This window comes from Lissotriton helveticus, chromosome 3_1 (genome assembly GCF_964261635.1).
Source record: "Lissotriton helveticus chromosome 3_1, aLisHel1.1, whole genome shotgun sequence".
Taxonomy (NCBI): Eukaryota; Metazoa; Chordata; class Amphibia; order Caudata; family Salamandridae; genus Lissotriton; species Lissotriton helveticus.
In genome coordinates this window covers 2,010,473,716-2,010,499,533 of record NC_136061.1, presented here as the reverse complement: position 1 = coordinate 2,010,499,533, position 25,818 = coordinate 2,010,473,716, and the positions used below count along the sequence as shown (strand labels likewise).

The 25,818-nt window shown below is 47.5% G+C and overlaps 1 protein-coding gene across 3 annotated transcripts in view; it reads left to right on the top strand.

The window, feature by feature from the left end:
• MCTP2 (multiple C2 and transmembrane domain containing 2) overlaps window positions 1-25,818 on the top strand; it is an 895,323-nt gene that overhangs the window by 758,508 nt on the left and 110,997 nt on the right. The gene's annotated exons all lie outside the window — the stretch shown is intronic.

The window sequence follows — 25,818 nt, the reverse complement described above, 5'->3', positions numbered from 1 at the left end:
CTGCCTTCCAATCCACTTCGTCGTTGCTTAGGTATCTCTGTGCCACATGGCATATGTTTCCAAGCATGGGCATTTTTCTGGCTACTCCCATGTCCATATATTATTATCATCCATTGGTTTCATTATGAGTGTTTTAGCACGTTTCATTACGAGTGTTTTAGCACATCATTGTTGCCTCAAGCCTGCCTGATTGTCATTGAGGATTTGTTCTTCCAGGTGAATGATCACTACATTTTCTGATATCTGCCCAAGAGATATAGGAAGCATAAAGGATTTCTAGCTGTTGAGCTACTTTGGGCCCAAATGTTCTCTTTTTGTATAGGTCGGGATCAAATGATGCCCCGTTCTCTGCTTGCCAGTTAAGATGCTCTGTGAAAGGGATGCATTAACTATGATAAGGGATTAATTAGTTTCCTGAGAAGGAAAATATGTAGGTAGAAGGGAGGATGGTGTCTTCCCCCATTCCTCAGGGCCGGCTCAGTAACTATTATTATTATTATTAAATGGAATTTGTAGAGCGCGCTGACACCATGGGTTTCCTGGCGCTGTGAGACATCGAATTCCAGAGCTGAGGTTTTTAGTGCAGGGTTAGCAGGGTGAGGGTAAAAGAAAAGTTTTTAGCAACTTCCTGAAATGAAGGAGGGAGCTGCTTGATTTGATGTACAAGGGAAGGGAGTTCCAGAATTTCGGAGCCAGAAAGGCGAACCTTCGTCCACCGAATTTGTTAGTTCTAGTTTTAGGTGTGATGAGTGATTTGAGATGGGTGGAGCGAAGGTTGCGGTTTGGAAGGTAGGGGGTGATCAGGGAGATCAGAAAGGCAGGACTAGGGCAATTGAGGGCTTTATACGTGAGACAGCCCAGCTTGAAGGCCACCCTTTGTTCCATTGGAAGCCAGTGGAGTTTGTGTATCATGGGTCTGGCAGATTGCCATTTTGGAGATTTGAAGATGATCCGGGCTGCCTGGTTTTGGACCACCTGTAGGCGGTGAAGGAGGGTTTTGGGAAGTCCGTGATAAATGCTGTTGGAAAAATCCAGACGGGAGAGTACAAGAGAGATGATAGCCTGAGTCAGGGCAGGTGTGGGGAGCAGATGGCTGACCTTCCGGATCTTCCTAAGCTGGAAGGAGCAGGATGAAATCACGGAGCTAATATGAGGTCGGAGGGAGAGTTCAGCGTCAATTATTACGCCGAGGCTTTTTACAGAGGCGGAAGGAGTCGGCGGGGGGCCCAGTTCGGGAGGCCAGAACTGGGTGCTCCAGGAAGAGAGACTGGAGCCTGGGAGGAGAAGCTTGGTTTTCCCAGGGTCTAGCTTCAATTGGTTGGCATTCATCCAATCTAGGATGTGGAGCATCGCAGAGTGAAAATTGTCTATTGCATTGGGGGAGTTGAGTGGAAAGATGATCTGCAATTTAATAATTTCTCAAGATCTCCCTCCTTCTCTGTCTTTTCGTCTCTAGCTGTGTCTAGGCGCCGGGAAACCCTTTTTGGGTAGCTGTTGCGCCCTACAAATTGACAAAATAAATAAATAATAAATAATATCGGCATAGTTGAAAGCTGTAATGTCCCAGTTGCGGAGTGAGTGGAGTAGGGGACGGAGGTACAGGTTGAACAGGAGGTGTGACAGAGAGGAGCCCTGAGGGACTCCGCAGGTTGTGGGGGTCTTGGGTGCTGTGTAGGGGCCCAGGCGGACGGCTTGGGATCTGTCAGACAAGAAAGACCGGATCCAGCCGAGAGCGGAGTCCTGGATGCCAGCCTGTTCGACACGGTTGAGCAGGATGTTGTGGTCAACCGTGTCGAACGCGGCCGAGAGGTCTAAGAGAACGAGAGCCTGGGGGGTTCCTGAGTCGGCATTTCTTCTCAGCGTGTCGAGCACAGCTAGGATGACGGCTTCAGTGGAAAATGAAGGTCTGAAGCCAGCCTGATTAGGCTCCAAATAGCAGGAGGACTCAATGAAATTGGAGAGGCATCTAGTAACATGTGCTTCGAGAAGTTTTGAAAAGTAAGGCAGAAGCGAAATAGGGCGGTAATTGGAAAGCTCCGCTGGGTCCGCGCCAGGTTTTTTTAGTAGCGGAAAAAAGGGTGGCTTCTTTGAAGGATCTCGGGACGGTGCCTGTGCTGAGTGAACTGTTCAGGAGAGGTAGGATGCATTCAGGTAGGGAGTGACATACTCTTCGCAAGACTGAGGGTGGGCAGCCGTCGTGCGGGGAACCTGATTTTATCCAGGATGCGAGCTGTACTAGGGAGATAGAGTTAATAGGGGGGAAATCAGTGAAAGTAGGAGTTTTATTAGAAGGGATTTCCGGGGTGATGATCTGAGGGACAATAGCGATTGATGCCTTAATTTTATTGATTTTTTCGAAGAAGAAGAGGTTAAGGGCGTTGCAAGTTTCTTCGGTGGGAGTCTGGCCTGGGAGGGTTCTGTCGTCAGATGTCAATTCATTCATAATTTTGAAAATTTCTTTGGATTTATTATCTGAAGAGGAGATTCTGTCCGAGAAATGGGTAGATTTGGCAGAGGCTACGGCAGTTTTATAGTCTCTGCGAGCTGAGATGTATTGTAATCTAGCTAGTTCGGAATAGTTACGTCTCCATGCCCTTTCTGATTGACGTACCTTCAATTTCAATTTTTTGAGGTCGTCCGAGAACCATCTATGGGAATTTTGATGTCTGGTCGGGGGAAATTTAATTAAAGGGGCAAATTTATCACTGGCTGACTGCAGTCAGAGGGAGATGTCATTTTCTAATTTATCAACGTTAATGTATGGTACAGGGGCAGGGCGGGTGTCTGACAGGTTCGCAAAGAATCCTTCAGCGTCATATGCATTCCATTTACGGGATGGACCACCAGCCATCAAAGTGATGGGGGAGTAGCCACTGATCGAGAGAGTGGTGTCTATTAAATGGTGGTCGGACCAAGTACAGGGTGAGACAGAGGGGGGGAGAAAATGAGGTTTTGAATCCATAATTGGTCTAAAATGCGGCCCTTAATATGTGTGGGCGTAGAGATTTGTTGGGACAGGTTCAGACTGGTGAGGGCCTCGAAGACCTCCAAGGCGTGGGGCCCGGCATTGGTGTCATTAAACCAGTAATTGAGGTCGCCAAAAAGGGCAAATCTGGGGTGGGAGGTGAGGAGGTTGATCAGCTGATCAGACAGGCAGGCCGCGAAAGTTGGCATCGGTTGAGGGGGACGGTAGAGAAGAAGGAAGGTTACGGCCCCGCTATCCGTGTTTAAGCTAAAGATGAGATTGTCAACTCCCGGGAGGGAGATGGATGAGGTAGAGGTGGAGTTTAGGTGTTTGGAGATTATGGCCGCTATCCCACCCCCAGGGCGGTTTCCTGGCCGATTGGCGCGAAGGATGTAGTAATCTGGGGGGAGGGCTGCCAGAATATCAGGGAGTGAGTCCGCAGTCAACCAAGTTTCAGTAAGCAGGAGGACGTCAGGTTTTTCGTTAGAGAGAAGGATAAAAATATCGGCATGATGTTTTACTAAGGATCGAGTATTTAGATAGAGAACTCTAATAGTAGTATTGCTCTGAGTGGGCAGATTAAGAGATGCGGCCGAGTTGTTAAGATGCCGATCTGGTTGGGCGATGCCGGTCGTGGAGATGCATCTGATGGTAGAGGGGGAGAGTGAGGTTGGACGCCTGCAAATCTCTTAGGGAAGTGGCCGAATATGTGATGATATGACCAGTCTGGCTGGCACCTAGGCCCGGTCTGGCGCGGACGGGCGCAGACGGGTTTGCCTTAGGCGCGCCTTTGGCGCGCAAACGGCGCGCCCGCTGCGCTCGTCCCCTGCGCTTCCTGAAGTGGCACATTTTTATGGGTGTGTTACAAAGCAGTCATCAATCGATCATAGTACCTCAAGTTAGGTTTATTAGAAACAGCCCCACACGGTAGTCATGCGTGGGTCAGTGGAACAACTGTAATGACGGTACATGTCAAAGGGGGTCAACCAGGGAAGCATGGAATGTCGGGGAACCAATCAGGGAGGGCAGAGCACTGGGGAGGCTCACGCGCAGGGAAAGGGAAGGGACCAAGCGCAGGGCACGGGAGGGGTGGCATAAGAGATACAACACATCTTCCTCTCTTGAGAGTTTTGACAACTGTGCCATGGGGAGAGGTAAACATTATGTTGGGGTGAATAAACAGGAGACTGCTAGTCACATACAAAGTCATCCAAGCGTTTTGGTCTTCGGATGATTCTGCCAAACCTTCCAGAGACCAACGGCAAGTCAGGTGTACATTCAGAGTCAGAATGGGAATCATGGCTAGTTCTACCAAACCTACTACTGAACCTGTGACCGTCAGACGCTACTTCAGAGTCAGAATGTGGGTCATCGTGACAACTCCGATTGTATGTCGAAGTGCTAGGATTGACACCAACAGACCGATCTGTTGATTGACCATCTTCTGAGCCAGTGTCAGTTTGGAGATCTTGTGTGATGACATTTCTAGACATATTACTCTCTTCAACACAAGCCCTATCCACATCCACCCACAGATCATTGTTAACAGTAACATGTTGCTGTAGGTTGTGAGTCTTGCCCCCCGGATGATATTTTGCCAATCTGCTCATGTGCCATACTTTCCCATCACTGAGTCTTGCCGCATTGTTAAACAGTTCATCAATGTAAAGAGGGGCAGTGAAGGGGGACGGTGGCAGCTTCTCCCCACCCCGCTTGGCGCCACTCTTTGAGCATCCTGCTCGCAATTGTTTTATCCAGCTACCAGTGTTTAATAGCTATTTTTAATATTACTCGCTATACAGATATAGCATTTTATAAGGGGTGTGAATTGTATTGCTCTGTGACTGATTTTCTAGTTGCACGCTGCTAAAAACGATCACTTACCCACACGCACTGAGGGATCAGCTTCCGTGTTGCCTTTTCTGTGCCTGCCCGCCCAGTCCGACCCTCCAGCCAATCACGGGCGCGGAAGGCGGGGCAGAGCAAGAAACATCCGGGGAGGCGAGCGCTTCGCGCTCTAGCTCTTCCAGGCTCAGGGGCTATAAAGATAGCGAGGAGGCGACCGTCTGTGCGGTAAGGGGGACGGTGGCAGCTTCTCCCCACCCCGCTTGGCGCCACTCTTTGAGCATCCTGCTCGCAATTGTTTTATCCAGCTACCAGTGTTTAATAGCTATTTTTAATATTACTCGCTATACAGATATAGCATTTTATAAGGGGTGTGAATTGTATTGCTCTGTGACTGATTTTCTAGTTGCACGCTGCTAAAAACGATCACTTACCCACACGCACTGAGGGATCAGCTTCCGTGTTGCCTTTTCTGTGCCTGCCCGCCCAGTCCGACCCTCCAGCCAATCACGGGCGCGGAAGGCGGGGCAGAGCAAGAAACATCCGGGGAGGCGAGCGCTTCGCGCTCTAGCTCTTCCAGGCTCAGGGGCTATAAAGATAGCGAGGAGGCGACCGTCTGTGCGGTAAGGGGGACGGTGGCAGCTTCTCCCCACCCCGCTTGGCGCCACTCTTTGAGCATCCTGCTCGCAATTGTTTTATCCAGCTACCAGTGTTTAATAGCTATTTTTAATATTACTCGCTATACAGATATAGCATTTTATAAGGGGTGTGAATTGTATTGCTCTGTGACTGATTTTCTAGTTGCACGCTGCTAAAAACGATCACTTACCCACACGCACTGAGGGATCAGCTTCCGTGTTGCCTTTTCTGTGCCTGCCCGCCCAGTCCGACCCTCCAGCCAATCACGGGCGCGGAAGGCGGGGCAGAGCAAGAAACATCCGGGGAGGCGAGCGCTTCGCGCTCTAGCTCTTCCAGGCTCAGGGGCTATAAAGTAACTCGTCAGCGTCAACGCGCAGTGTTGACGCGCAGTGTGGCGCCTCCTCCTGCGCCGAAGACGAGCCTAAGACCAGCCCGTCTGCGCCCGTCCGCGACAGGACGGGACTAGGGGCAGGGGGCTATGGCGGTTAGGACACTTCCTACAGAGAGGGGTAAGGGACCTGCTCTGTCATACTCACGTAGGAGTCTCATGGATATAGGCAAATTTGTTACTACCCTGTGCCCCCATAGGACCTGCTCCAGTGTGGGAGGACCCTTTTCGTGTTTGAGGTGTCACACCCTATTCTCTAACACCGGGGTAATTACACCTAACCCAGGTAACTCTGCCATCTCAGCACACAACAACAACTCTGCTATACATGCTTCCAACGCCCCTAATAACTTGCCCCTAACCTGTAAAAACCTGTTGTGTAATGTCCGCTCTCTAGTCTCTCATGCCACACAGGTTTGGGACCTCATTACAACGGAGAGGCCTGACCTGTGCTTCTTAACGGAGACCTGGCTTAAGCCCCACACAGTCCCAGCTATCACACTTGGGGTACCAACGGGGTATAAAATGGCTAGGTCGGACCGCCCGATTAAAACGGGAGGAGGGCTAGCCATTGTATTCAAACAGGAGATGGAGGTTGTAGTCATAGAAACTGTGTGCACCCCAGATATGGAGCTCATGATCTTTACGATCAACCCTACTGCTAGGGAAGTGAGGAAAGGTGCACTTTTGTACCGCCCTCCGGGCTCGTGCGGGCCCTTTTCCATTAAATTAATGGAACTTTTGGCACCCCACATACAAACCAACTCTGATTTTCTTCTGGTGGGGGATTTTAATATCCACAGTGAGATCACCACGTGCATTGATGCACAGACGGTGTTAGCAGACCTGGCCACACTGGGACTTACTAAAAAGAATCAGGGTCCGACTCATTCTGCGGGCCATACCCTCGACTTAGTGCTCTATAACTCTGCAGCTATTAACTGTCTTACCCCCAACCAAGTTGTTTGGACCGATCATTCAGTCATTGTGTTTTACACTCGTGACAACAACAAAGCCAAAACTATCTATAAGAAGTTGGCCAATGTCAGAAGGCCTTGGTATAGATTAACCCCCGACAAATTTAGGGCCAACTACTCGGAACCTAAGTGGGAAGCATTTGGTGATGACGCCACCTTAGCTCTAAAGGCTTTCAGTGACGCTGTATTAACAACTATCAACCATGTGGCCCCACTGAGAACCTATAAACCACGACCGGCTCCCAAACAAGAAGTCTGGTTTACGGGAGATCTTAGGCAGCAAAAAAAGATCATGAGAGGGTTGGAGAAAAAATGGAGAGTCACACATAAGGCAGACGATAAGGAGAATTTCAGGAGGTCGTCCAAAAAATATCACAAGGCGATCCGAGCTGCCAGGAAACAACACATAGCAGCCCAATTATCAGATGCTGGCTCCAATGCAAAACTCCTGTACTCAATTCTGCAGACTTTCACCAAGCCCGCTGCCTGTGACACTGATGGGGTCGAATCCCAAGAAATCTGTGATAACATCTCACAGTTTTTCGTAAGGAAAATTGACGCCATTTATAATAAAATATTAACATCCAAATCCCCCTCTTATGACCCAGTGACAACAACTGACTGTCAAATCCTGTCATATACCATGACTCCAGACAATGAGGCTAAGACGCTTATTGCCTTCCCACCTATCTCTATGGAAGAGCTGACTGCCCTTGCCATGCAAACAAAGAGTGGGTGCCAGTCTGACATCATCCCAGCACGTATTATGCCAACTTTGCTGGAGATTTTGGGGGCTGGAATACGGCAGATAGTTAACATATCTCTGCTTACTGGGGAAGTACCGCTGGAATGGAAACAGGCACTTGTGAGGCCTCTGCGCAAAAACAACGCGATTCCGTGGTCTGAGTTGACGAATCTGAGACCGATCTCCCTTCTCCCTTTTTTAGGGAAGCTTGCGGAGAGGCACGTGAATCAGCATTTGTCGAAATTCATTGAACACGCGGGTGTACTGGACCCTTCCCAGTCGGGCTTTAGACCCAGACACAGTACTGAGACTGCCTTGCTGTCTGTCACTGACAATCTCCAGAGGCTACAGGACAGGGGTTATTCCGCTGTTCTGGTGCTTCTGGACTTGTCAGCGGCGTTTGACACTGTGTCACATGACATCATGACCTCCAGACTAGTTGACATCGGTCTGGAAGGCAAGGCCCTGGCCTGGCTCAGGAGTTTTTTCAGCGAGCGCACCCAGAGAGTCATCCTGGGACCATATCAATCAGAGGAGGTGGTGATCTCAAAGGGGGTGCCACAGGGCTCTTGTTTGAGACCCACGTTATTTAACATCTATGTGGCCCCCCTAGCGAACATCATGAGATCCCACGGGTTCATTCCGGTTTCATACGCGGATGATACCCAACTCCTCTTCCCTTTTAAAACTATGACTCCTGAGGTGCGGGCCTCCTTCGCCCAAGGGATGAAGGAGGTGTCTCGCTGGATGGCAGCCAACTATTTGCAGTGCAACGTCTCCAAAACGGAGGTTATGCTTTTCGGAGAGGCAAAACGGTTGTGGACCCCGGACTGGTGGCCTCAAGACCTTGGCCCGGTCCCTGTGCCCAAAACCGTGGTAAAAGACCTGGGAGTCAAACTGGACCATGAGCTCACCTATACACAACAAACTAACCAAGTGGTGGGCTCATGCTTCCACGTCATAGGGCTTCTCAGGAGAGTATTCCCCCTGCTACCAGATACCACCAGGAGAACGTTGGTCCAGTCCTTAGTTTTAAGCAGGCTGGACTACTGCAACGGGTTAATGCTAGCTGCCAATGAGGGCATCTTTGCTAGATTGCAGGTTGTGCAAAATACGGCTGCACGACTGGTACTGAATGTCCCGCCCCGTACTCCCTCAAAACCACTGTTGGCCAAACTGCACTGGCTTCCAGTTAGGCAGAGGGTGATGTTTAAGATCTGCTGCGTCATCCACAAATGCCTAACTGGAACTGGTCCCGGTTACCTCACTGAGAAATTTATCCCCTATGTGCCGTCCAGATTCCTGAGATCGGGAGATCAGGAACTATTATGTGTTCCTAGGGCCATGAAGGCAAGAAAGGGGGAAAGAGCCCTATCGGTAGCAGGTCCAAAGCTGTGGAACCTACTCCCTAAGGAAATCAGAGTATGTAGGGAACATTTCCCTTTTAGGAAAAAGCTGAAAACATTCCTCTTCAAATCCCTAACTGACTGATCTCCTGCCTAGTTTATTAAAATGTTGACGAGTCTTTTCTGTTCTTTGGTTGTGCCAAAGGCGCGGAGATATTCCTTCGGGAATCGATTCATAGCGCCATACAAACCTGGAAATAAAATAAAATAAATAAATAAATCTGCTATCTCCTTTCTTTACTTTTTTTTCCAAACGAACTTTCACAAGATCGCCGACTTTAAATGCATGTTCCTTGGCACTGTGTTTCGAATCATACCATTCCTTGTAGTATTTCTGGGCTTTGATAATGTTATTTCTGATGTTATCTGGTGACCATTCTATTTGCTTAGATTTGGACATCCACCCTAGGTCGATGCTTAAAGGCTGTCTGCTTCTCATGAGAACAAATGGTGCTGTGCATGTGCTGGCACACGGAGATATCCTGAATGCCCAGATGAGTTTGTAAATTTCTTCTTCCCAGTTTTGGTTTGCGTTTCTAGATAGTTGTATATGTCCCTTCAAGACACGGTTGAATCGTTCAGTGAGACCATTACCTTCTGGATGGTAGATTGAAGTGGTGTGATGAGTGATACAGTTCCTTGCTAGAAACGACTTGAATGCCTCTGAGCAGAATTGCGGACCATTATCTGTGAGTACTGATTTAGGTAATCCTTCACTCAAAAACAGTTTGTCCAAGAAATTAATGAATTTTGCGGTGTCAATTTCATCGACAATTTTTATTTCTGGCCACTTGGAGAAATGATCTATCGCCACTAGGATGTACTTGATTTCGCCGTCATGTCCTTCGATAGGCCCCACAATGTCTAAGCCCAATTTCTCCCATGCCATTAGGGGGGGTTGAATTGGAGAGAGACTGATTTTTGACGTTTTGAGGGTTTTGTCAGTCACAACATTCTACACAGTTCCTGACCTGGACCTCAATTTGTTTGTCAATACCCGGCCACCAATAACTTGACCTGACTCTCTGCTTAGTCTTGGTGATGCCAAGGTGGCCTATGTGGCACAATCTTAGAATTTTGTCTCTGAGTGTGACTGGGGCTATTGCTTTACCAATTCTGTACAACACACCGTTTTCCCAACTGAGTTAATTTCTTGTTTCCCAGTATGCTTTGATATTGTCATGTAGGTTGCGCTTTTCAGGCCATGCAGAGTTGACGAATTTGCATACTTCTTGCAATGTTGAGTCGCGCGACATGTGTTGACTCCATTCTTCCGCAGATATTCCATCCAGGTCAGTTTTCAAGAGCAGAGCCACTTTCTCCTCGTCTTCTTGTGTGGCCATGCTTTCAGTGTGAGGCAGAGGCAGTCTGCTGAGGAAGTCTGCAATTTTATTTTTCACTCCTGTCCAATATTCCGCCGTGTAGTTGTAATCCAACAGCTTGATTGACATTTTGCTCAGTCTTGGTGAAGCATTTTGTAGACCAGAGGCAGACAGTATCTTGATCAACGGTTTGTGGTCTGTGCGAAGATGGATTTCATAACCCCACACATATGCTCTGAAGTAATTGAGCGCCCATGAACAGGCCAGCATTTCACGCTCAATTACCGAGTACTTTTCCTCTGCAGAGGTGAGCGACCTGGAGGCAAAGGCTACAACCCATTCTTGGTTCGATGTGTCCTTCTGGGCTAGAACAGAACCAATTCCCTTGTTGCTTGCATCGGTGGTTAGATAGATCTCTGCTTTGGGATCAAAACCTTTGAGAAAAGGTGCCTCGCTGATTTCCTTTTTGATGGTATCAAAGGTGACCTGACAGTCAGGTGACCAGACAAACTTGGTTTTATTTTTCAGTAATTGTCTTATACTGTCGGTCTTTTCTGAGAAATTCCTAATGAACTTGGAGTAATACTCCGTCAAGCCAAGAAAAGCTCGTACATCTTCTTTGCTTGAGGGACACGGAGCATTGAGGATAGCGTCCACTAAACCTTGTTTGGGTTTAATGCCTTCCTGGCTGATGGTGTGCCCAAGGTAAATCACTCTGTCTTGTGTGATTTTACATTTGTCTAGTTCTACAGTTAGACCATGCATTTTCAATTTGTTAAAAACTTGCCTAAGGCGTGTGTCATGTTCCGATTGGTTGCTACCCATGACCAGGATATCATCCTGGAAAAACCTGATGCCATCAACACCTTCCAGAATGGATGTCATGACCCTTTGGAAAAGTGCTGCAGCAGAGGCCAATCCAAAAGGTACCCTGGTAAACCGATAACAACCAAAGGGTGTGATAAAGGTTGTGAATTTCTTGCTGTCAGCGTGTAGTGGAATTTGGTGGTATGCGGATTTCAGGTCTAAAATGGAAAATACACACATATCATTGGTGGCACTAAACATTTCACAAATACGTGGTAGGGGGTATTGATCTACAATAATGCTCTTATTGAGGTCCCTGAGATCGATGCAAAGTCTAATTTTCCCATTGGGACGTTTCACAACAACCAAGGGGGAAACCCACTCCGCCGATTCCACCTCTTCTATAATACCATCTTTGACAAGTTTGTTTAATTCTGTTTGAACATCATCTCTTACAGACACTGGTAGATGTCTTACCTTGTGAATGCAAGGAACAGCTGAGTCTTTTAGTTCGATTTTATGTTCGAAGCTGTTAAGAAGACCTACTTTACCTGAGAACACTTCTGGGAAGTCTTTTAGTATTGCCAGTTTACTAGAATCATTAATAGACAACACCGGATCAGCACTGTTGGGATCGAGCATGATACCCAGATCCGCTTGGTCACTCCAGCCAAGGACAGAAGGGCCTTTCTTAGCAACATAAAGTCTGCAAAATGCTCTCCTGTTTTTAAATTCAAATTCTAGATCACGAGTTCCTAAGAATTCTATGTTGTTTCCCGTGTAACTTCTGGCGATGACTTTTGATTTTTCAAGAGTTGAGCCCACTTTATCCGTGAATTGCTTCCACACATTTTCGTTGATGATCGTGAAGGGAGACCCAGAGTCTGCCATCAGATTGACTGTCACACCACCCAATTTTACATCACACATGGGTTTTTTCTTCTTAGTTGGCGTGAGTTCTAACACGTCATATTCGATAGAGAAGACATAACTGACGCTGTCGGAGTCCGAATATTCAGAATCTTCGTCTGTGGAATCACTCTCTTCATGAATTTGTCGGACCTGTCTGCTTTGTCTATACATTTTCCTATTGCATGCCTTGGCGATGTGCCCAGTCATTCCACATGACAAGCATTTTTGATGTATGGCTGGACACTTTTTTGAATCGGCTAAATGGGTTGGAGACCCACAACGATAACATCGAAGTTCAGCAAACTCATTGTCTCTAGTACTACCACGTCTTTCACCGCTATGTTTTGGTTTACTTGGTTCACTTCTTTTGTGATATTCATGTCTCACTTCTCTTCTGTTTCCATTGTGTTTTAGTTTGGTTGCATTTGAGGATCTAATAGCTTTAACCTCCACAGGTTCATCCATGACTGCTTTGGCGCGTCTGCCTGTAAGTTCAGCCTTCTTGACAAGAGCAACAACTTCCTTCAAAGAAGCCTCACCATTAACCCAAAGTTTGTCCTGGATATTGGGGTTGCTTGCGTGCATAATTATTTGATCACGCACAAACTCCTCTTGCTGTGCTCCAAATCTGCAGGTTAAGGCTAAGTTGTTCAAGGCCGCAACATAATCTTCAATACTCTCTTCTTTCCCTTGCTTTCTTCTTGAGAATTTGTACCGGTCAACAGCGACGCACACAATAGGCGAGAAGTGGTCGTCCAGATCGTCCAAGGCATGTTGATATACATCACCACCCGTTCTTACTTTCTTCTCTATGTTGTTGTAGGTCTTAACACCGCCTGGACCTAGACAGTACAACAGTACTTTTTTTTTCTTTTCAGCCGTGAAATCGTCATCTTCCACTGTCTCAATGTAATTAATAAAGTATTCTTTCCACTCTTTCCAAGGCATGCATGGTGCACCTTTTAGAGGTAGGAACGCTTGAGGTTGCGAAAGATTTAAGGAACTAAGAGCACACATAGTGATAGGAACCTTCTTGCTCAAGTTCTCACTTTTGCCTGTTTCCTCCCTTTTTTTTATATGAGTAGTTGTGCTCAAGTTACAAATATACTTGTGAATACACTTTATGCACTCTTTTTCGAGTTGTTCTTGAAGCTGAACATTGAATTATAAGTTGAAAATTAAATAGTCACTTTTACTTAGTTGCTCTTGTGAAATTATCGGCCCCTTTTTATTCACATTTCGCAATGTTAACTAATGCAGACTCGAACACAGAGACTCGGGCAGCCGATCAATTTCAATTGCTCTTTTTTTTTTTTTAAATGGCCTCCAACGCTGCGTTTCATTGACGTCACGCGTCACCGAGCATGCGCAGAAGTGGTTGAAATAGAGGCGCGAACATCTGACAGGAATACCTTTATGTGGATGTGCACGGCTATCGTTGACAGGAATGCTCCGCCATGGTATGCCTTTGAGCGGAGGCGAACACAGGCAATTTCAGACGACACCCGAGGGGAGAAAACCCAAAGTGCCGTGCGGCCGTACCTTCGTGCGATGCTGCAGCTGTCACGAAGACGAAGTCCAAGCTGATTGTAGACTGCAAGGAACTGGACGTCCTGAGATACTCAAATCTCGGCACAAGGCATATGCTTCCACAGCCTCCGATTCAAACACGAAGCAGCTTTCAAGGTAGAAGGTATTTGTTCCAGTCTTCAGATTGAAATTACATTACATTTAAGTTTCCTGTACATCAGCTGTACCTGGATATACCACGGTGTGAGGCTGTAGTTCCGCTCGTCGCCACTATTACAAAGCAGTCATCAATCGATCATAGTACCTCAAGTTAGGTTTATTAGAAACAGCCCCACACGGTAGTCATGCGTGGGTCAGTGGAACAACTGTAATGACGGTACATGTCAAAGGGGGTCAACCAGGGAAGCATGGAATGTCGGGGAACCAATCAGGGAGGGCAGAGCACTGGGGAGGCTCACGCGCAGGGAAAGGGAAGGGACCAAGCGTAGGGCACGGGAGGGGTGGCATAAGAGATACAACAGGGTGTCGCGAGGCGGCAGAGGAGGGGCGTGGCCTAAGAGGGGGCGTGGCCAGCGATCTCGCCGGTAATGGCGGTGGGGTGTTTAGCCTTTCCCCAGGGTCCCGTAAGCAGCGCTAAATCCTCTGAGGACAGGAGAGTGTGGCCCCAAGGGGAGCAGATGGTGCAACAAGTAAGAATAAAATGACGATTTTAAAATTTAGTGCAGGTTTGCCTACTCCCGGCTTTCCGCCTCAGGAGGATAGATGTCTAGAGCCCCCTTCCCTTTAATAAACACGCATTTGCAACGCAATAGGTCTCGCAGTAGCAAAGTTTAAAGTTGTTGGTATTGTAAATGGCATTGTTTTTTATCTGTTTTGTTTCAAAAGCAATAAATATATACAAGGTTATTTATAATGTTAGTACGTGATAGTGGGGCAAATGTGTTATAGGAAATACAGTATATGCTCGGGGGATAAGACGCTATGTACTACTGTTACTCTTCATAGCCATGGATTCATATGATGTTTTGCCAAGTGTGTTTTCTGTTGCAGAACATACCATGATTGCCAATCGATGCCTTGTGGTGAATAATTCATTTCCCCTAACTTTAAAGAATCTGTTGGTGAGAGTTGCGTGCTTTCCAACATATACACCATTAGGAATGGGGAGCGACGTTCATATTAGTTTTTACTCACTGTGATTTTGAGGAGACATTGCTCTTTTTTGCTGTCTTGGGGGTAATGTCATCCAAAACAAGACGTCGATTATTTTCGAAATTAGACCTTAGTTCACTTTCCCAGCCTGGCGTCAAGTTTTGTGTCATAAACTACCTACCCACTGCCAGGCAAAAAACTTGTCTTCTTCACATGTCACATTAAAGAATCACAGGGAATGGCAGGAAATAAAATTACGGCCCACTGTGGTTTCGGTTCACATTTAAAGGAGGAAATGTACATGCGTGTGTTAAGTGTTCTGTGCGAAAGGCAGTCCACAGAGGACGATATCCGTGTACTGTTAAAAAGTCAGAGAGGCAAAGGGTACATACTCAATCAATAGCACTCACGGTTTGGTATACTACCCTATACTGGCCGTGCAAGTAGCCTGTAAAGATACTCAGACACAGAATGTTGAAGACTGCATTGCAGCCCGGTTAGTTCATGGGTCAGCTGAATAAGTCTCTTACTGTTACTGTTTACAGACAGCCAGTGGCAGACCATTTGCTCTGCATTCCTGTATCGAGCTTTATGGCGAGGGCATCATAAACTACCAGACACTGCAAAGAAACAGTGAGGTGCCCCAAAACTTAAACAATAAAATCCATATAATAAAAAAATATTGTAATATTGTTTTTATATTATTTAAAGGTTGAACCAAATGCACTGTATCCATAACTTCACACACACACTTCTAAATACGCGCACACACCTGTACACAGTCTCTCACATACATTCACACCTGCATACAGACATTTGTAAACACACACACACAAGAACACGCCTGCCTGCACACAGGACTCACCATGTGCCCGATGCCAATCGCAGCACACCTGCACACAGACATTTGTAAACACACCCACAAGAACACGCCTGCCTGCACACAGGACTCACCATGCGCCCGATGCCAATCGCAGGGCTGCATTACTTTGTCAGGGTACTGAAGCGCGAGATACGTAATTCATGGCAGACAGCTAATAATTGTGCAACGAAGACAGCGCTTTGGGCCAAGCAGAGGGCAGGGAAGCGCTACACAAACGTCAATGCAATGATGTTTACAGACGGTCGGCGTGACACCAGCGTGCAGACGTATTCTATACTGTGTTCTAGCCACGGGAGCAGCGACGGGGCACGGAGCTGAGGAGGGGGCCCAACGAATGGCATTCACTGACGGGTGGCACCGTCACCTCTTTTCCCTACCAGAGAGGCCCAGAGGCAGATGGGCACGGAGATCACCGCACCATTCACCCCTTGAACAGACACCGGCTTTGTACCCAGTGGCAGGAAGGTGGGGGTGCACAAGGGATCAGGGGCATGCAGAGTCATGTGGGGGCAGGGTCATACGGGGTTAGGGGCACACGGGGGCAGGGGCACACGGGGCAGAGGCACACACATTATCAAGAAATGAGAACTTGAGCCAGAAACGTATCTTGGACCTAGTGGGAGCCCCTGTGCCTTGGCACGATGACCTGGGCACGGTGGAGAAGCACTACTGCTAAGCTGGCAAAGATCCTTCACCATGGCCGCAATCCACTTCATAAGCATGAGAAGCAGGTTGGGCCCCAATGACATGGCCACGATCAGGGCCCCCGAAATATATCCACGAGCCGCAAAGATGTGACAATCGCAAGCATGAAATGCAGGGCAGCCCCGCACATGAGAGTGCAGGGCCCCCACCGGAGTGGCCCGGGGGCACAGACGCCACAGGGTCAGAGCCCACGCAAGACAGACCCGGAGACAGAGGGGCGGAGCACCGGGCAGGGGATTAGCTTGTTCTCTGCACTGCTCTGACCCAGCACAGCCTGCACCTGGACAGCCTGTCTGACAGGGACCCAGCACAGCTTGTCCCCCGTCCGACAGGGACTCTGCACTTCCTGTGATCACTGACTGACCGGGCCCCAGCGCTCCCTGGACCCAGCACAGCCCGGCCCGCCCCGCCTGCCTGGCTTCTCTACTTCCTCTAAGCGCCCGGCCTGATTTACAGGAAATTATGGCTCTGGGTAAGTCAGTGAAATACTGGCAGTCTATACAAATAATGAAACTGAATTATTCCGAGTTTAAAAACAAGTTACCTGCATCGAACTCTTGCACACTTACATGCCTCGCTCCTGCTCCCAAGCATGCTCGATTCCTACAGTGTGCTTGTATCTGCCCAAAAATTTCTGCAATCCTGAGCACCCATCCATTTCACAGAACCCAGTTCAACTTCCATGTAGGCTAGGTTAGCTCAAGGTTTTATAAACTATACTCAGTCAGAAGTGTAGAGCAGAAATCAAATTATACTTTTCAAACTAGTCGATGTCAATATGAAGGATGGCCATATGTGCCCATGGCTCTAGGAGTGATATCCGAGATGTTTTAACATACATACTAGTGCATCCTGGGTAATGCAGTCTGAATTCAATTGCTAACTAAGAAGAGATCCCAGTCTAACCCTGAGAAACAGACACAGAGTAGAGGAGAATCCAAATGTTACAAAAGGGCTCCCCTTTGACATGATTACAGAGCATTACCCGCATTTCAAAAAGAAGACGCACTGACGCCATTACCGATGGTCCGCATTGGAAGTAAAAACAATGAGGGTGGGGGGAAATAATGTGAGGGGGGAGAAAGACTTGTTTATAGAGGAGTGGGCTCTTCTGGATTGTTCCTGTGTTGGTAAGCGGCGGGCACGAATGAAAAGAAAAAGTTGAGTGCCATGCACGCGTTACAAGCCGTGAGCATGCACATTACTCTATCGCACCCGTGGTGCAGAGGGAGCCCTAGCGCCAGAGAGGTAGTGCGGGGGCTGAAGTCCCGGGTCCCAGGAGGGGGCCCGGGTGAAGATCGGCCAATAGCAGTGCGGGGCTCCCATGACTGAGGAGAGAGCCCCGCATCGTGCTGCAAAAAGTATACAGGAGCTGGAGTGCTCCGGAATCGCGCTGCAGCCAGCCGTCTTTCAGGAGGATTCCCCCCCCCACACCGGGTGAGTGGGGGGTTCTCCATTTGTTCAGTGGTTGTGCCGATGAAGGCACAGTGTACATGTTTATTTACTGAGTGGACCCGCCGTTGCGGGCCGCTCCAGCGATGGGGAATGTTTATTTAAAAGCACGATGGGGAAAGTTTATTTAAAAGCACGATGGGGAAAGTTTATTTAAAAGCACCGTTTATTTAAAAGCACAATGGGGAAAGTTTATTTAAAAGCACGATGGAGAAAGTTTATTTAAAAGCACCATTTATTTAAAAGCACGATGGGGAAATTTATTTTAAAAGCACGATGGGGAAAGTTTATTTAAAAGCACATTTTGGGGGCCACAATGTTAAACTGAGCGCGCGTGCGCATAAAAAAAAAGTGAAACTCACATTGCTGAGGCTTGTGATGACAGAAGAGAGAAGGGGAAATGTGCACACCGCGTGCCTGTACGGCCGCGTCCACAGACCCCAATCGCCTGCACGTGCCCCGGTCTGTACCGCATGAGAGGCAAGTCGCTGACAATAAGTCTCGCTGGTGACAGCGCTTCGCCCTGCGTCGCCAGGTGCCATATTTAATAGGGCTGCATGAAATATTTTCCATTATTCGTGGTTCCCTGTAAGTATGAGTTTTCTTCCTACAGCATTTGGTTGGCGCATTTTAGTTACGTCGCTGAAGTGTGATTTATGGATTAGATAAGTAACCATTACTGGTGAATTTCAGTGTTTTTTGAGTTTTGCTTACTGTGAATTGTTCAGTGGTTTTTCTAAACATATGATATGGTGCTCTACGTGATTCCAACCAGAAACTTTATTTTAACAATAGTTTTCTCAGTGAATTTCAGTTTTTATAAGATAATACATCCAGCATCTTTGAAATTATTCTCTTCATTGCTTTGGCTGTGCTCACTGGGGTTTAGCCACAAGGAGTGACTTTGGCCAGGTCCTGTGCCCAACCATCTGTGGCAGTCAATCCCAGCTATGTATGGTCTTCACTGGTGTGCAGCAGGAGTTCCACAAGGGCCCATAATTGTGCCCAATGCGCCACGGGTGGCCTTCAATCATGCACTACGGAATAGGCTACATGGGTTGGCCTTTGACTGGGCCCTGCACCCAACCCACTGTGAGTTGTTCATAGAAACAAGATCATTTTCAGATGGTTTGGTAGTATCTGTTTTTCGAACGTTTGTGACAAACAGCCGCTTTAATAACCCTGGGATTCTTCTTTACACACCAGATATTTGTTTTGAATTCCAGGCAATAGATTGCAAGTATGCTTATGTGGGGACTGTTTTTTTCTTTTTCTTCATCAACTTCTGCTGCACATTCTGAGGTTTCGCCTAAAGGAGCCTTGAGTATTAATGGTCATGTAGTGAATAGAGGGGTTGAAGCAAAGTTGATGTTCTGCAAAAGCAGATACACCTTACTAAGCTTTTTAACACAACACTTGCAGATGATCTGTTCTGCATTTAGCTATTTTTACCCTTGGGTAGTGTGAAGAGCTCTCGCACATTAGAATGCTTCTCCACCAATATCCCTCCTGCCTTGGGTCGCTAAAATTGCGGAAGCACATGTCAACAACGTGCTAACTCACTTCGTGAATGACCATAATATCTGGACCCTTCCCAGAATGGGTTCCGACCGGGTCATAGTACGGAAACTGCCCTTCTGGCCACCACGAACGTCTGCGATTTCTCATGGACAAAGGTCAAAGTGCGGCGCTGGTCTTGTTAGATCTCAGCGCCGCCTTTGATACAGTGTCCCATGAGATTCTACTCCGCAGGCTTGAGGTGGCAGGGATAGAGGGCTTAACCTTGGACTGGCTTCGCTCATTCCTGGCTAATAGATCTTTTCGAGTCTCGGTTCCCCCTTTCTCCTCCCAGATCCATGCCATCGATCAAGGGGTGCCTCAGGGCTCGGCCCTGAGCCCACTACTCTTCAACTTATACGTCCAGTCTCTGGCTGCGGTCGCCAAGCTATGGGACCTTACGATGGTTTCCTATGCTGATGACACGCCGCTGGTGGTTACCTTGGCGGACGGTTCTTCCCCTCTGCCTCCAGATTCAAAGACGGCATGACGGCAGTTGCAGATTGGATGGCTGCTAACTGTCTACAGCTCAATGCCGGGAAAACTGAGGTTTTGTTGGTGGGTAAGAATGTCAATCTGTGAAATGAGCTGTGGTGGCCGTCAGCCCTAGGATCAATACCATCTCCTAAAAATTTAGTAAAGAACCTTGGTGTCCTGATGGACTCTTCCCTTTCCTTCCAGGCCCACACTAAGCAGCTTGCCGCCTCCTGTTTGGGTACCCTACTAGGCCTTAGATCCATCCTAAAATACTTCGACCCCTCGGTTCGCCAACTCATTATAGAAGCCACCATCCTCTCCCGCCTTGATTATGCGAGCTCCCTCCTTTTGGGGGCGAACAAGGCTGAAATACAGAGAATGCAGCGCATTCAAAATGCTGCTGTTTGAGCCTTGTTGGGCCTGCCGCGCTTTTGCTCTGTCTCCAGCACTATTCGAAAGCTGCACTGGCTTCCTATTGAAAGACGTATCCATTTCAAGACACTCTGTCTTTCTTTTAAAATCCTGAAATACGCGAGTCTTGCCCTGTTGGGCAACCTGATTATCCATTATGTTCCTTCTCGCCCTCTTCGCTCGGCAGAACTTCACTTGACAGTTGTGTCCAAAATTAGGCTCTCCAGGACAGGTGGGCGTGCTTTCAGGTATCTCGCACCCAAGCTGTGGAACTCCCTTCCTGCACATATCCGTGCCATTGACTGTCTATCTGCTTTCAGGAAGGCCATCAAGACCTTCCTGTTCCCTTCACTTTAGTCTCTACTAGTTTCGTTTTTCCTTTCAGGCTGGTATATTCCTGTTGTGTCCTCTCGTGGGCAGCGCCGGGACGACCCTTCGCTGGGGCAGCTGTGCGCTCTACAAAACGGCTAACATAACATAACATAACATAACCTCGCATCTCTCCTTATACCGCCCCAGTGTCTCTACCCAGATATCAGTCTTGTATCTCACTCTGTAGTAAGACTAAACCTGTATCTGGGAGATGATGCCCTACAATGCTGAAAACAGTCAACTATGAGTAGACATGGCCTTGCTAGACTGGGATGTTCCTATAGTAGCGGGACCAACGAATATTTGAATATGATTGGTCTAAGTCTGTCTTTGCATCATTAGCAAAACTAGATGGATTTTAATGCAGCCCTGATGAATTACCAGTGACTTAGATTATTTGCAGCCTTCAACCCATCGTGTATATTCCCAAATAAATCCGGACCATAGATTTTGCCTCAGGGCTAACTAAAAGAAAAGCAACTTCGAAAATTAGGAATCACTGTTTTAGAGATGTTTTTTCTCAATCAGCATGGTGTTAGAAACTAAACTGGAACAGGTATATTTCAAAAGGTTTATTTCTGGTATTGCTGCACAGCAACATACAGCATCTGGTTGGCAGACAGGAACAGCTACAACGGCCCTGGTGCCTAGCAGCATATAAGGTTCTAAATAGAACACAAGTACTACTAAAAGATGCAGAGTAGTTAAAGTGACAGATCAAGTAATAAAAAACGAGAATAGGAAATGTAACACATGGACAAGCGAAACGTCCTGTAAGAAATGTGCAACAAGAGATGTTTTTCAAATAACTTCACTATTTGCCTCACTCTCAATTGGTGTACATTTCCAAGACCATGAATATGGGCAAGTCCAGTGTTATGCTACTGGTGTTCATTGATGACAATATTGATTTTGATCTGAAAATGTTAAATGCCTCATCTAGAATTGCTTTGTCCTTTTGTAACATCTGATTAATAAATTGATTTCTTGAGCATACATTTTTTTGTAGTTATGAACTATGTTACTAAATAAAATATTCCTTTAATAAAGCTGCTATCTTTCTAGGTTAAATCAGTCTGAAGACTTCACCGTTGTAAATCCCTATGCAGAATAACCCATTAATAAAATGTGTTTTTTTTCAATGGAGGCCCACTTTAAGTCAAACGCGCCTTTGCAATTTACCTACCCTAACTCTTGGCGGCAACCTGGTGGCATCCTGGTGGTGTGGCTCCTGAAACCTTGCTCACGGGGCAAATCCTGCTGTTTCGGCTCTGGTGGTGTCTCACTCCCTAGCTCCTCCTCAGACGCGGACCGCGTGCTGCCCGTACCACAAGACCCAGAGGGCAGCGCGGTCTCGTGAGAGGAGAGGAGCTGCCACACGTGACCCCGGACATTTAAAAACCGATGGGGGCTTCCACGGCGCGGGACGCGCGTGGGCGTGCCCAGGCCAAGCCCAGGCCCGTCCGCACCCGTCCGCACCCGTCAGCGGCTGGCAGAGGCTGGGCTGGGCCACCCCCCTAAATTCGACATCAAGACCTGAAGTAAGCCGTTCAATAAATTTGGCCTCGGTTTTAAGGAGTACACTGTTGACATTTACCTGTTAGCACGAACAGAAATACAATTGTGGAATAACTGCCTTGGCCTTACCTGGGTTACATAGCATCTCATTGTGGGTAATTGACCAGTATATGACTAAGAAAAGTGATAACTCAGGATATGAGTAAGTCACACAAAGGAGGAAATAGGGGGAGAGTTGCGGGGACTCTGGATGCATTTCTCTCCAGGGCTGAGTCCGTGTTAATACACGAGATCCAGCTCACAGAGCGGAGGTTATCATTAGAACCTCTTAATTCACTCCTACCTCAGGCCCCACCGCTAGAGCCTAATATTGTCATAGCTAATAGACAAATAGCACCACAGAATCTTGTACCCAACCAGCAACAGGCCACCCCTGAACCGCCAATATCGGTTAACTCCCTATGTTCAATACCATCTCCCTCTCCCCCTTTTACCCGCACCAGGCAATCGAAGATCATGCCAGCACCTAAAGGAAAAGACCAATCAAAAAAAGAAAAGCACGTAGCGCCCCCAAAACAAGCCAGCAGATCACCAAACAGGCTAAAAATGGGAACGTCACGCATGAGCAGGGAGGGCCGGTAGTTATATTTCCAGCTTCAGATACCTATAAGGAGGGTGGGGACAGCACTCGTCTGACAGCGGGAATGCCAGCCCACCACTGTCCCCAGGGGACAACGGATATCTTAAAACAGTTCGAAGAGAGACTATCAGCAATAATTAATCCTGTGATGGCGAAGCTGGATGCAATTGCAGCTAGGCTAAGTACAATAGAGAAACATCTAATTATTGATCCACTCTAGGGCGTCCAAGGGGGATTTGGGTGCTGTGGTATCGACAGAGCCGATGGGGGGTACCATTGAGTATTTGTTACCGAACAGGCCCCCACCAACGTTAAATCTCAACCCGACACCACAAGGCCCTAGGAACATCAGTAGTAGGACCCTGGGTGAAATGCCCACCAATGCCCCATATTCTACAGTACTAGATCTACCTCCCCAATCTACACCCCTGGTGGTAATTCTGGGTAATGTACCGCCCTTTCCTCATGGTATCACCGAAGTTTATTCACAACTCAAGAACAAGGTGATTCACTGGCTTTGTAATAATGCATCAGTAAGCCCTGCAATAGATCGTAACATCATAATGGCTCGTCGGGTGGGATGGGTGGGAAACTCAAGAAAACATGTAGGGGGGGACTGTATTGTTGTAAATTTTAAAGATCACACGCTTGTCGAGAGGCTATTTAGAGGAAATTGACCTGGGATGCCTAATACTAACACTGGAATCCAGATCCTCCCACTGGATTTCTTCTATCACCCAGTGTGCCCACTTAGAAACAACCGATCCTCACATACCAACCGGCAGCCATATGGGCCGCCTATAGTTACCAGAACCACACATTACATCCCCCAGTCAGCTAATCACGTTCCCTAGGGAAATTTCAACACCATACCTAGCCTATGTAATAGATTTGCAGCCCTCTCCTCTTTAGAGGACTGCGACTGACTAAACAGTCCTGAAACACCCGAAGAGTCAATGCCGCCTACCGATTTTCAGCATATGAGAGATGGCAGTTTAGGCGAACCTAGGGGCAGAGATTATATTGTTGCCCAAGTCGAGATCCCAAAAATTGCTCCCGCTGCAGTCTCAGGTAATAAGGCTGTTTATAATGTAATTTCTTGGAATATTGCTGGTCTGGCAGGGAAATTTCAAGATCCAAAGTGGTTAGAGTACATCAGGTTATTTCCAGTGATCTGTTTACAAGAGACCTGGTTGGTGGACTGTGACCATTTTTTAGAGGGTTATAAGGCTTTTTTTGTCCCGGCCGTACGTTCACCTTTTGGAAGAGCTAAAAGTGGTTTGGCCATATACACCTCTCTGGCCCTGAAATGTGTAGTCACCCCTATAACTAGCACCAACAGTAATATTCAAGCAGTCATCCTGAAGCGAGGGAACGTGAAGGTGTTTCTGATTAATTTCTATAACGCAGTGAATACATCAGGGACATGTCAGATTGATCAACTGGGTGGCTTTATCAAACAACATGGCAGAAAAGCTTCACATTGTATGATGCTAACAGGGGACTTTAATACCCACCCATGTGGCAATCCAACAAAAACTGCTATGGACGAATTGGATTTTGCCAGAATGGGGGTATACATTTTGAACATACCAGCCGGGGCGATGCCCTTAACCACCTAATAAATGAACATGATCTGGTAAGCACTATGTCTACGTCTGTGGTGGATGTTGGTAGCAAACAGGTCGTCCCCACATTCAAGAGCCACTCAGGGGGGTCCTTCATAGATCATATTCTAATCACGGAGGGTATGCGATCCCACTTACTGGGTTTCGAAATTTTAAACAGCATCTACAGCGATCGTAACCCTGTCTGTATCCATCTAGCTGGGAACTTATTGCTTTTACGGGAAAAGTCCTTACCTGTTGGGGGGCTGAAACCTACAGATGGAAGGCGCCGTCTCAAGTGGTCAAAAGTGAACCCGGAAGCACTTTACGATAGTATTAATAAAACATGTGCTCCGGAATTTGAATCTTGTGTATCTCCTGTCTCCGCCCCCATGGACATTCTTAGGGCCTTTGAGACAATCACAGTCAAAGTGGGGACGATGTTGTCCACCCCGATTACAGCACCGAAGTCTAGGGACCCAAGATGGTTTGATCATAACTGCTCAAGGGCCGCCAGGTTGCTAAAGTCAGCCCTGAAAGGCACTCCGAGAGACCATCTGCAGATTCGTTCACTACGCTCATCATATAAAAAAGTGCTAGTAAAGCGCAAGGTTGAACTAAAAGAAATGATCTGGAAGGATCTTTTAGACCCCAGCACTTTGAACAACAGTGAGAAATTTTGGGATATAGTCAACAGACCACTGTTTAACATAGGTGGGGGACACGAACTAGGCACCAACATCCCTGAAAACGATTGGGTACTGCACTTTAGCTTCATATTTAGGGCCAACACTCCCCAGCCAGACCTGTGCGAGGGCGGGCAGGGTGCAACACAGCCGCATTTTACCCCAAGCGAAATCGAGAGAGGAATTGTGGGGCTGACGAGAAACTAAGCACCAGGCCCTGATGCCATGCCTCCAGACCTTTATAACTCAAACATGGCACTATGGGCGCCAGTTCTTACAGCAGTACTTAATGCAGCAGCATCCCTGGCCTGCCCTGGGTCATGGGGAACATCCACGATCGTACCGTTTTTTCAAGAAGGGAGATCGGAATAGCACTACCTTCTATAGACAGATCTCCCTGATTGATTCTGTGGTTAAGGTTGTGGGTGGCGTGGTCTTGAACAGACTGTCAACTTGGGCCGAGGAAAACAGGACTATATCGGACATTCAATGCGGGTTTCGCCCTGGCCACTCAACACTAGAACAATGCCTAAATCTATATATGGTCCTTGGAAAGTATACCATGGCCCGACGGGGCACCATCTACATGGATCTCTCCTGCGCGTTTGATTGTGTAAACCGGGGGAAACTATGGGGGTGGAGCCTTCCCTGGTCTACTTTGTAAGGGACCTTCACAAGGACACCAAGGCAAATGTAAGATACTTGTTAGTCCTTAGGGTATCTAGGGACTTCCCCGTTGAGAGAGGGGAAAGGCAGGGCTGTATTTTGGCCCCCTTCCTTTTTAACCTATATATCAACGAGTTGGACACGTTTCTGGTAAAG